The sequence below is a fragment of the Poecilia reticulata genome, chromosome 20 (genome assembly GCF_904066995.2).
Source record: "Poecilia reticulata chromosome 20, P_reticulata-male-v2, whole genome shotgun sequence".
NCBI classification, from domain to species: Eukaryota; Metazoa; Chordata; class Actinopteri; order Cyprinodontiformes; family Poeciliidae; genus Poecilia; species Poecilia reticulata.
This window is the reverse complement of record NC_088849.1, coordinates 2067524-2080750: the sequence shown is the minus strand read 5'-3', so window position 1 is coordinate 2080750 and position 13227 is coordinate 2067524. Positions and strand designations below refer to the sequence as shown.

The following is a 13227-nucleotide window of genomic DNA, read 5'->3' as shown; positions in this document are numbered from 1 at the left end:
AACTTTGTATTTAAAATAAAAATTATTTATACTGGCATATAAAATAAGTCAACGTACTGTTATTAGAACATGACTTCTAATATAAAATAAATTATTTAAAAATCAGTCTGTCTAAAAAGCTGTACTTAGTGAGGATTAACTCAGTTCAGGTTTGCCCTCCTTTAAGCAATATAGAATTGAAATTAGAACTGACAAAGAAGGGGAAAAAAAAATAAATTCACCTCATTCTATCTACAGTGAGAATTCCTTCATGATGCATCAGGGTGAAACCAACAGATGTGCAGTGCAAACTGGAGAAGCTGTTGTGAAAGATGGAAATGATAAAGGAGGCGTGGCCCTCAGAAAGCTGGTTAAAACATATACTTACTAGGCAACAGACCTGTCGCGATAAACAATAAATCAATTAATCATACGATAAATGAAAGTTACCGATCTCATTTTATTTTATCGGCTTATCGTTTCTTCTTGCTTTTTTCTCTATCTATTGATGACACTGAATGACAAAAAGGCTCAACTCCGGTGCTCTCCACTGACCCTCCCCAGATAGCACACGATGTTAAATCAACGTTGAAAAATAGTTAGAATTGTTTATTTTTGGTTGAAGTCGACAAATAACGGTGGATCAACCATCAAACAACCATCCAATCAAACCGTTGAAACTGTGTCATTGAATCAATTTGGTTTTGTGGTTGAAATCTGATGACTGAAATGCCGAGGTCTGATTAATGGTTGATTTTTGGTTGAAGTCGACAAATGATGGTGGATCAACTATAAAACACACTCTAAAAAGAAAATAGTTGAACCAACTTAATTGAATTGCTTGTGTAGGTAACAAGCAATTCAAATAAGTTCATCCAACTGAATTTAATACATTTATCCAACTTAAGTTATAAAGTTTAACCAATTCTATATATTATAATCATCCAACTCAATTTGTCCCTCACAGGAGGGAGCTGGAATTGAACCGTCAACCTTCCAACCACAAGACAACTGCTCTACCCACAGAGCCACAGTGGCTAACCTGGGAATCTGTCCCTGGTTGGCTTGAGTCATTGTGTTAGACGAGGGATACAAATGTATCGAACTTAATTATTTCAATTAAAGTCAAAGTGAATCCAGTGTGTTTCAGCTCTGGTCCTCCAAGCCCTGCAAGTTTTAGGCATTTTCCTAATTCGGCACACATGATTTTAATTGATGTGTGATTAACAGGGTTTTGCTAAAATTAAAACATGCAGGTCAGTTTGCCTTGAGGACAAGGTTTGGGGAAGAACTCGTGATCTAAATGTTCAATCAATGTAAGCTGTTTTTCACACCCCTCTACAAACACCCTTCTCTCCCTGCCCCTCACCTGGGCCCATCTGCCCCTCAGTCTCCTCCCCCTTTCCTCTCTCCTCCCCTCCTCCTTGGGCTCAGGGTGAAACAATTTTAACTTTAGGTGAGGGTTTTAAATTTTCACATTTTATTTTGTTAAAGATTTCCTTGGCTCTAGTGGCCTTTATTTGATAGTTGATTGACAAGAAAGGGGGAAGACATGCAGCAAAGGTTGCCAAGGCCAGGAATTGAAACTGCGACGGCTGCATCAGGTACTAGGGCAGGGGTGGGCAACTCCAGGCTTCCAGCGCTGGTCTCCTGTAACTTTTAGATGTGTCTCTACTTCAACACACCTGAGTCAAAGAATAAGGTTGTTAGCAGGACTCTGGAGAACCTGCCTGCACTGAGGAGGTGATTCAGCTATTGGATGTCTCCCTGGTAGAACACACCTGGATCCAAGAGTTGCACGACACCGGCCCTCGAGGACCAGGATTGCCCACCCCTAAGGCCTCCATGTGTGCAATCTGTGCAGTTTGTTGCACCCCTCATCACCTTCTCATCTCCCCCTACTCCCTCCCAAAACTCCTCACACCCACCTGCTCCTTCCAGCCTTCCCTTTTTACTCCCTCTCATCCCTTCTTCCCTCCCCCCATCCTTGAGCTCTGGGTCAGAACATTTTACTAAGTGGAGGTTAATCATGTTTCAAATTACGCACTACATGTTGAGAACATTGTGTTGTGATTCCTTTATATACATTTTCTTACTTGTCTGTAAATATTATTACTGACTGTGCATAATGTGTTGACACAAAAACATCTACAAGTCTCTACCAGGAGCTGCAAAGTCCGACTTCCCCTTTTTACACTAGTGGTTTGTCCCAACCAGGATTTCTGACTATTATTCCCACATAGCACAGAATGATTGAGACAACATTGAATCAATGTCAGCCAGAAACATTGAATCAACTTTGAACGCTGACTGAAACAACATTGAAAGTGGTCGGTGACTTGTATGTTGAATCAACGTTAGGGTTCCAACCATAACTGACATATCAATGTTGATTCAACCATCATTTGTATGTCAATTTACATGCATATTTGTGTTGATATTGCATTGAATCAGTTAGGTATCAACATTGATTCAACCTTCATCTGAATGTGGATCTGCACACATATTTATTTTACATTGAATCAATGTTGATTCAACACTAATTTGACTGTGGATCTGCATGCATATTTGTGTTGATTCTACATTGAATCAGTCAGAAATCAATGTTGATTCAACCTTCATCTGAATGTGGATCGACATGCAGATTTGGGTTGATTTCATATTGAATGAAAGCTAAGGATTTATGTACATTTTTAGGTCTGATAGGTCTACATAACATACCACTAAAAGTTTCTTCACTGGTGTTAAACACTATATTATTGGCATATCATGGGTAAACTGTGTACAAAAGTTTAAAAATGACAACATAGGTTTGATATAACATTTTATTCAAGAAAAGAGGGACAGATCTATAAACATATTTGACTGCTTTTTGACTGTCAGAATAACAGTCTATTGTCCACAGGAAAACAGAGTCCATGAGGTTAAGCTTTGTACTCTATGAACTAGGGAAACAGTACAAGTTGTGGTAACCCCAGTTAGACTCTGGTTGGCGTCACTTTGATTCCTTGGGATGTTTTCCTCTCATTCTGGCGTGTAATGAAGCCACTTCTTGACAGTTTTACTGCAGTCCTCAAGAGTCAGCTTTTGGTCAAACTGCAGAGCAATGGCTGAAAAACACAAAAATTAAAGTGAGGAAGGTGCCGGTTAGAAATATGATAAACATTTGAAAAGTTCTGAAAGACATTGAAAGATTAAACAGTCTGAGAACAAATACAAACCATATAGTTCCCCATGTACACTTACTGTTAATTTTTATCTTAATCTTTCATTAATATGCATCTTAATGTTTACTTATACAACTACATTTACCTATGAAGCTGCAGTCTAGTGTAGGATTTATGATGCTGCACTCATGTTAAAATGAGGGAATCAATATTTAAAATAAAGGCTGTTTATCAGAAAACCTAAAGATAAAACTCAGGGAGGATCAGGGTTCATTTAACACACCAGAGACAAATAAATAGAACAAAAGTCGATTTATACTGTAGTTGGAAAAATTATTTTTAATTTATACAGAATAAACTTCCATTAAATAGCTGGTTTAATCTTTAATCAACTACAAATATTTCCAAATAAGTTTATTAAATTCATTCAAAAATGTCCACGTGCTGATAAAGATCCCACACCAGTAATAATAGACCAGTTCAGTTTAACCAGTTACCAATCCAAGAAACAACAGACTGAATCAGTCATTAGCAGGTTTAGTTCAGTGTTTCACCTGCCTTACATGTTTTAAGTGTTTCCTTTCTGCCCAACCTGGATTTAATCTGTGGATGATTGACAACCTTCTGCACTTCTTGATGGCTGCAGATGGTCATGCAATCATCTAACTCAGCTGTTCTGGAACAGAGACACGTCTAAGCACGTCCCTAAGCACAACATAATAAAAAAAAGAAAAACAAGTGATTACTATCACAACAATTTAAAGCCTACCTGGAGCAGCCAGCTTTACACTTCCTTGTCCACCACATGCTCTCCCAGACCAATCAATAGGCCCCGCCCTATTTTAAAAACTCAAATCTTACAAAATCTCACAGGATTTCATACTTAGGCCTGGTGCGGTGGGCAGGATGAAAATAATACAAAATGAGACATGACCTCAATTATTAAAAATATCGGTTTTGCCCCAAAATAACCAGGATTACTATGGGCACAAAACAATGCCCTTATTTTTCAATAAACACATTTAAGATCAAAGTAATACTGAAAAACTTACCATAAAACTGCTCAGAGGAGAATTCAATTCAGAACCCAGTTGCAAACAAACCAGCAGCAAAGTGGCTGTTTGGTTGGGACAAACCACTAGTGTAAAAAGGGGAAGTCGGACTGTACAACTCCTGGTAGAGACTTGTAGATGTTTTTGTGTCGACACATTATGCACAGTCAGTAATAATATTTACAGACAAGTAAGAAAATGTACATAAAGGAATCACAACACAATGTTCTCAACATGTAGTGCGTAATTTGAAACATGATTAACCCCCACTTAGTGATAAAATGTTCTGACCCAGAGCTCAAGGATGGGGGGAGGGAAGAAGGGATGAGAGGAGGTAAAGAGGGGAAGGCTGGAAGGAGCAGGTGGGTGTGAGGAGTTTTGGGAGGGAGTAGGGGGAGATGAGAAGGTGATGAGGGGTGCAACAAACTGCACAGATTGCACACATGGAGGCCTTAGGGGTGGGCAATCCTGGTCCTCGAGGGCCGGTGTCGTGCAACTCTTGGATCCAGGTGTGTTCTACCAGGGAGACATTCAATAGCTGAATCACCTCCTGAGTGCAGGCAGGTTCTCCAGAGTCCTGCTAACAACCTTATTCTTTGACTCAGGTGTGTTGAAGAAGAGACACATCTAAAAGTTACAGGAGACCAGCGCTGGAAGCCTGGAGTTGCCCACCCCTGCCCCAGTACCTGATGCAGCCGTCGCAGGTTCGATTCCTGGCCTTGGCAACATTTGCTGCATGTCTTCCCCCTTTTCTCATTATCCCCTTTCTTGTCAGTTAACTATCAAATAAAGGCCACTAGAGCCAAAAAAATCTTAAACAAAATAAAATGTGAAAATTTAAAACCCTCACTTAAAATTAAAATTGTTTCACCCTGAGCCCAAGGAGTAGGGGAGGAGAGTGGAAAGGGGGAGGAGATTGAGGGGCAGATGGGCCCAGGTGAAGGGTGAGTGGTGGGGGGAAAGGGGTGTGTGTAGAGGGGTGTGAAAAACAGCTTACATTGATTGAACATTTAGATCACGAGTTCTTCCCCAAACCTTGTCCTCAAGGCAAACTGACCTGCATGTTTTAATTTTAGCAAAACCCTGTTAATCAGACATCAATTAAAATCATGTGTGCCGAATTAGGAAAATGCCTAAAACTTGCAGGGCTTGGAGGACCAGAGCTGAAACACACTGGATTCACTTTGACTTTACTTGAAATAATTAAGTTTGATACAGTTGTATCCCTCGTCTGACACCATGACTCAAGCTAACCAGGGACAGATTCTCTACCAAGCCACTGTAGCTCTGTGGGTAGAGCAGTTGTCTTGTTATCGGAAGGATGACGGTTCAATTCCAGCTCCCTCCTGCCACATGTCAACGTGACCCCTGGGCACTTAACCCCGACTGATCTGTGCATTAATTAAATGTGTGAATGTGACTCTAGTGTAGTTTGTAGTTAATGGAAGATTTGCTTTCAGTGGTCAAAATGACTGGAAAAGTGCTATGTAAGTTTATTTACCATTTTTGAAGTAAACTAAATGATTTGAATAAAACTGACTTAAATCTGTTTTCTTAAACATACTTCATAAATTTGTTAAAAATAAATTAACAAATTGAGTTGGATGATTATAATATATCATCCAACTCAAATAAATGTATCCATTTATTAAATGGATACATTTAATAAATTCAGTTGGATAAACTGAATTGAATTGCTTGTTACCTACAGAAGCAATTCAATGAAGTTGGTTCAACTATTTTCTTTTTAGAGTATGTTTTATAGTTGATTCACCGTCAGTTGTTGATTTCAACCATACATGCAACCTTTTTGATAATAATTCAATATCGAATTAACATCTTTTGCCAACAAGCCAACAGCAAAGCAGCTGTGTGGTTGGGCCATCCCACTCATGTAAATGGTGGGGGTGGACCGCTCCACTCCTTGTAGTAAGTTGTAGATGTTTTTGTGTCGATATATCGCACGCAAACAGTCAGTGAGAATTGTTATAAACAAGTAAGAAAATGTACAGAAAGGAATCAGCACCGACTATCCTCTACAGTGCTTAATTTAAAACATGATAACCCCCACTCAGTAATAAAATGCTCTGACCCAGGGCTGAGGAGGAGGGGAGAGGAAGGGGTGCGGCAAAACAGCTGACATTGATGAGATGTTGATCAGACAAATGCATTTCAGTCATTAGATTTCAACAACAAAACAACATTGATTCAATGACACAGTTTCAACATTAGTTACTTGGCTAGATAGAGGTGGATGGTTGTTTGATGGTTGATGCACCGTCATTTGTCGACTTCAACCAAAAATCAACGATTCTAACTATTTTTCAACGTTGATTTAACATCGTGTGCTATCTGGGTTACTTGATATCTGGGTTACTTTATCAGCATATGGACATTTTTGAATGAATTTAATCAACTTATTTGGAAATATTTGTAGTTAATGGAAGATTTAACCAGCTATTTGATGGAAGTTTATTCTGTATAAATATTTTTTCCAATAAATCAACCCTGATTCTCCCTGAGTTTTATCTTTAGGTTTTCTGATAAACAGCCCTTCATTTTAAATATTGATTCCCTCATTTTAACATGAGTGCAGCATCATAAATGCTACACTATACTGCAGCTTGATAGGTAATTGTATATGTAAGCATTAAGATAAATATTAATGAGAGATTAAGATAAATATTAATTTAATAGTGACTGTACATGGGGAACTATATGTTTTGTATTTGTTCTTAGACCTGTAACCAGTACACTGTTTAATCTTTCAATGTCTTTCAGAACTTTTCAAATGTTTATCATATTTTTAACCGGCACCTTCCTCACTTTTATTTTTGTGTTTTTCAGCCATTGCTCTGCAGTTTGACCAAAAGCTGACTCTTGAGGACTGCAGTAAAACTGTCGAGAAGTGGCTTCATTACACGCCAGAATGAGAGGAAAACATCCCAAGGAATCAAAGTGACGCCAACCAGAGTCTAACTGGGGTTACCACAACTTGTACTGTTTCCCTAGTTCATAGAGTACAAAGCTTAAACTCATGGATGCTGTTCTTCTGTGGACAATAGACTGTTATTCTGAAAGTCAAAAAGGAGTCAAATATGTTTAAAGATGTACAGAAAATGTACAATGTAAATCTTTAAATGTAAATTTAAAGATTTGTCCCTCTTTTCTTAAATAAAATGTTATATCAAACAAATGTTGTCATTTTAAACTTTTTGTACACAGTTTACCCATGATCTGCCAATAAATGTGTTTAAAACACACCTCAAATAATGAGGTCGTTAGCAGCACTCTGGAGAACTTGACTGCACTGATTCAGCTGTTTGATTCAAGTATGTTGGATCATGGAGACATCTAAGAGTTGCAGGACACCGGCCCTCAAGGACCAGGATTGCCCACCCCTGGGCTAGTGTCAGCTTAAAGTCCCGACTGAAATAATTTACATAAATGTAAATTATTTATGTCACGTTAACGATGAACAGCTGAAAAGTTACGGGTTTATCAACTGCGGTAGCAACTTCGCTCCAACTCCTCTCCTGGTCATTTCTGCGGAGATTCTTTGCACGGAATGTTGAATAAACATTAATGTTGTTTCCTCATATTATCTCCGATGTCCGCTGGACTCTGGGTTGCGCCGAGTCAGCTGTTTGGGATTCCCCTCCGTGTTTTCCCTTCAGAAAGCATAGAGGGAAATCCGCGCTTTCTGATTGGCTACCTGTCACATTCAACAGGCTTCGTTCTCGCTCCCGTCGGGGAAAACCCCTGATTTAGATCCGAGCGGCCACGAGGTTCTACGACTGGACCCGATCAATCGTAACATACGACACACTACAGGATGATCGGCTACGAAATCGCAAGCGACAATGTTAGAACGTTTAACATTCTGAGATTGTCGTAAGGGGAAAATCGGGGCAGAGAAGACGTGCCCATCTTCTCTATCTAAATCTAATGATTATTGAAGGACAATATACAGACTTCATAATCTATATTATTTTGGTTGAATGTAGTTATTATTTCCACTTTGGTTTTATGTTGTTTAGTTTTTTATTAAAGTGCATTTATTGTTAACATAGACTGAGAGTTCATTTTATTTTTGCTTTTGGTTGTTTTGTTTACCAGTTTCAGTGTTAAGTGTTCTTTTGAAAATAATGTGCATCTATTTTTGGCATGATATTGCTTGTATTATTATGTAATTTCCATTAAAACACTGTAAAAAGGTCTTCAAACAATATTATCGTTTATCGCAATAATTTTTGAGACAATTAATTGCTCAGCAAAATTTGTTATGACAAGCCTAGGCAACTGAGCTAAAAAAATGACAGATGAGTCAGCAACCAAAATAATTTATTGCAGCAATAACATATGATAATATATGCTTGGCGTTACAATATACACCCATCCATCAAAAAGCAAACTTGTTTTATAAAAGATTTTTAAAAAAAAATACATCTTACTGGCATTCCTTTAACATTCCTTTAATTAAATGAATATTGAAATAAATATTAATTTATAATATTAGTATTATAAATATTTATATAATAATATAAATTATTAAAATAAATAAATTATAATAAATTTTATTTATTAATATAAATTATTTACAAAATAGTATTCATATTTATAAATTCATATATTTATAATAATAAATATAAAGATATGAATGCATATTTGTGTTGATTCTACATTGAATAAGTTATGAATCAATGTTAATTCAACCATCATCTGAACATGGAATGTCATGTTAATGACATTAGAAATTTTATGTTTAAGACATTTAAATTCTTTGGAGCAATTGTACATGACACTCTATTGCCTGGAGTTCGCAAAGCAGCTAATCAAGGATTCATTTCCTTTGCAGTGATTGGCTGTGGAGGTAAGGAAGACTGTAGACCTCAGCTTCTGCTGAAGAGCTAAGATGTTTCCATTGTCCGTATCAATGAACATTGAGATATATTTGGTGTTTGAACTATTGAAAAAGGCAGTTAGAAGCATTTTTAGAGGGAGTTTCAAGGATTCAGTGGTCTGGTCCCCAACGTACCCGACTGCCAGGTGGTCAGATGAAATACCTGTTGGTTGATCTATTTCAGCTGCTGAAATAGATCAACCAATAGAAATCCTTCCACTTTATGAAAACATAAAGTGGATTGAACCAATGAATGTGACAGTTCTGTTGAGGAAAACTAGGTTCTGGGCATTCGGGTCAGTGATGAAGAACAGAATGAAGTCAGGCAGGAGAAACATTCCAGCAGAGCTGTAACCACATCTGGTCAGTGTTGCGCATCACATCAGTTCTCACCTCTGTATTTTCCATCTACAAAACTGTACTTAAATTCTCAGCGTATCAAAGCACAAACGTCTTCATGAGGTGCAGGATGCAGCATAAGAATAGCTGTGTTCTCCCTAAATGACGAAGGTATGTTTCTGCATGTATTTACACTAGTTTCTCATCCAATATCTCTGGCTTTTCACTTTAATCTACTCTGCTAAATGTTGCTCAGAGCAATTAAAAAAAAACCAAACACACACACACAAAAAACAGAGACCGTGGGTTTAAAAGTAATAACTGTTGATATGCTCACGTCCAGGCCTGGAGGGTTGATGTCCTGTTACTTCTAAATGTCTCCCCAGGTGAAAAAAAGTATACTTTAGTGTACTTCAAACATACTTAAATTTGTGAAAGTACACTTTAAGTATACTAAATATTAAGTGTACTACCTATAAGTATATCTGAAGTATACTAAAAATATACTTGTACCAATTTCGAAATTAGAACTTTAACACACTCAAACATAATTGTACCAAAATACTCTTTTAATATATTAAATAAAAGTATACTTTAAGTGAACAAAATATGAATGAATATGTATGAATTTTTAAGTGCCTTAATAATCTTTTACTATTTATTAAAATTGCATACAATAAAAAAATTATAATCATGATGTAATTTTTAAGAAAGTACCCAATCCATTTTCAGATGTGTGATGTAAAACCTTATAATCAACGGAATTAGGTCTAGTTCATACTCCAGACCAGACGGTGGCGGTATTGCACATTTTCATTTATTTAAAAAGACGCCCCAAAGAGAAGAAAAAACTGGAAGCATAATGCCTTAACAATAGAGAGGGCCTTGACAATAGTTACTAATTTTGGTAAATTCAAGCTGGTGACGTCCTAATCAGAGTTAACCGACAACACAACGGGACAACTGATGGAAATGAAATGTGTGTCACAAAAGGAGCCCGTGGGGAACGAAGGCTGCTAAATGTTGCTAGCTGGAGGTAAGTTTGTTTATTAATTATCTTCATTTAATTATAAACAATGCAGTAAAGATATATAACTTACGTTGGTTTCTTAAATAATTATTTTATCAATTGTATTGTGACTTGTCGCGATAATGATAAATCAATTAATCAGATGATAAATACCTCGACCTCATTTTAATTATCGTCTTTATCGTCTCTTCCGGACTTTTTTCTTTCTGTTGATGACACTGAATGAAAAAAGGCTCAGCTCCGGTGCTCTCCACTGACCCTCCCTTCCTCATTTCCTTAGTCAGAAATCCTAGGTATAGCGGTTCGATCGGGTTTGTCGTGCCGTGCCCAGCCACATGGGCACAAAATAATGGCTACAAGTCCAGTTAACTAATTTTAAAATCAGGCATTAATCAATGCTTTACTAGAATCTACCAGTGATGCATGTGGCTAGAGTCAGCGTAAACTCCTGACTGAATGAAAATTATTATAACCTATTTATGTCACGTTAACGAAGAACAGCTGAAAACTTGCCGGGTTTATCAACTGAGGTAGAAATTTTCTCCCAACTCCTCCCCTTGTCATTTCTATATTCTTTGCACGAAATGTTGAATAAACATTAATGATAGCACAAATCATTTCCGATGTCTGCTGGACTTCGGGTTGCGCCGTGTCAGCTGTTTGGGATTCCCCTCCGTAATTTCCCCTCAGAAAGCAGGGAGGAGAATCTGCGCTTTCTGATTGGCTACCTGTCACATTCAACAGGCTGCAGCTCCCAGACGGGGAAAATCCCTGATTTAGATCGGAGCGGCCACGACAATCTACCGTAACACACCACACACTGCAGGATGATCGGTTACGAAACTACCAGCGACGATCTTAGATAGGCCAATGATCTAAGATTGTCATAAGGGGGAAATAGGGGCAAAAAATGGTGTAGTGTGAACTATTGCATTAGGTAGTCGGATGTGCCCGTTTTCTCTATTTAAATCTCGTGATTACTGAAGGGCAATATAGTATACAGACTTCATAATCTGCACTCTTTTGGTTGAATGCAGTATTTATTTCCACTTTGGCTTTATGTTTAGTTTTTATTCAAGCACGTTTTTTGTTAATGGAGACTGAGAATCCATTTTATTTTTGTTTTTGGTTGTTTTGTTTATTTGGTTTATCAGTTGCAGTGTTACGTGTTCTTTTGAAAATAAAAGTCAGGAAATTGCATGTATTATTAGTAGAGAAGTTTGTTTTTTTAATGAGGAGCTAGCTACATTTTCAACAACAAAAACTGCTGTGTTACCAACGCTAAGTGCTTAATAAACATGGTTTGATTTAAAGGTAACTGGAAATAATTTCCCCCCTTATTAATCTAACATTTCTCTTTCATACATTTTATTTGTTGTTGGCTTTCAGGGCCCTGTGACGGACTGGTGACCTGTCCAGGGTGAACCCTGCCTCTCATCAGATGGCTGCTGGAGATGGGCACCACCAGCCCCCCTCACCACCCTGCAAGGATCAGTGTGTTCAGATCATGGATGGAAAGATTTTAAGGTAGTTTGTCTCCTAAGTCCACACTTAAAACAGCTTCATAGTTAATGCCAACATCAACTGATTCTCTGACATTGCTAACTATTTTTTTTCTACTTCTAACATAAACAGGTAAAGAAGACACCCAGAAATGTTTTTCCACCCCAGGCATCCGGTCCCAATCATCATCAGTTCTTATGATGTCACATACATGGCGAGTCCAACACCATCTTAAAATTGTAAGTATTTTTTTATTTGCCATTTTCCTGGTCTCTTTAAATACAAATACTTTCTCTGTTTAATTGCTCTATTGTTCTTTTTTGTAGGTTTCTGTAAGGTGCAGTGAACGGGAATGTTCTGTCATTGGTCCTCACTTTCATGTTTTATTGTCACACTTAAATTTTCATGTTCATGTGTTCACTTTTGATGTGTAAACTGATAATTTATGTAAAGTTCATAAAGTTGTGAGTTAAATTGGACAATTTTAAAATGTCGGTAATAAAACAAAATATTTGAATTACCTTGAACATCTTGTGTAATTAATCTTTCCATATAATCGTAGCCTAGAACAATGTAAGTACTGTAGTGTAGTTATGCATGTCATGTACAATATAGGTACGTATTTATAAAGGCTTTCATGAGTAATTAAAATTGTAGTTTATTATCAATAGCAGGAAATCAAAAATAAAAATTAAGTGTAATTTAAATACATTACTAATATATTAATAGTATATTTAAAATATATTTGAAGTATATGAAATATATATTTTTAATATAATTCTGAGACAGAATTATTACACTCAAAACATAATAATTATATAAAAATATAATAATAAAGCTCTGAAATATTATATTTAAAAAGTATACTTTAAGTACACTTGAAGTTGTACCAAAAAAGTATGTATTGCATACTAAAATATACTATTAGTTGTAATTTAATACTATTTAAAGAGTACTAAAGTATACTAAGCACAAAATTAGTTGTTCCAAAATAGTACAGTTCAAGTATATCGATAAAAGTATACTAAAGAATGTTAAAATTTAGTATACTAAAGCAGTGATCCCCAACCCCCGGTCCGTGGACCAATTGGTACGGGGCCGCGCAATAAATAATTAAATATTTCCGTTTTTTGTATTGAGTCTGGAGGATCTTTTATTATGAAAAACCTTTAACCGGATTCTCTCGCTTACTTGCGCGCCAACACGGAGCCCACAAGCAGCAAAAATGATTAAGAAACAGATCAGGTGACTTTG

The 13227-nt window shown here is 36.9% G+C and overlaps 1 protein-coding gene and 1 long non-coding RNA gene across 3 annotated transcripts in view; one reads left to right on the top strand and one right to left on the bottom strand.

Annotated features, from left to right (window-relative positions):
* Nucleotides 1–13227, bottom strand: part of plppr4b (phospholipid phosphatase related 4b) — a 69633-nt gene that overhangs the window by 13666 nt on the left and 42740 nt on the right. The window lies entirely within an intron of this gene.
* Nucleotides 11871–12384, top strand: LOC145549484 (uncharacterized). Its single transcript, XR_014085474.1, has 3 exons — nucleotides 11871–11997; nucleotides 12106–12212; nucleotides 12300–12384. It is a non-coding gene; the product is annotated as an uncharacterized LOC145549484 (long non-coding RNA).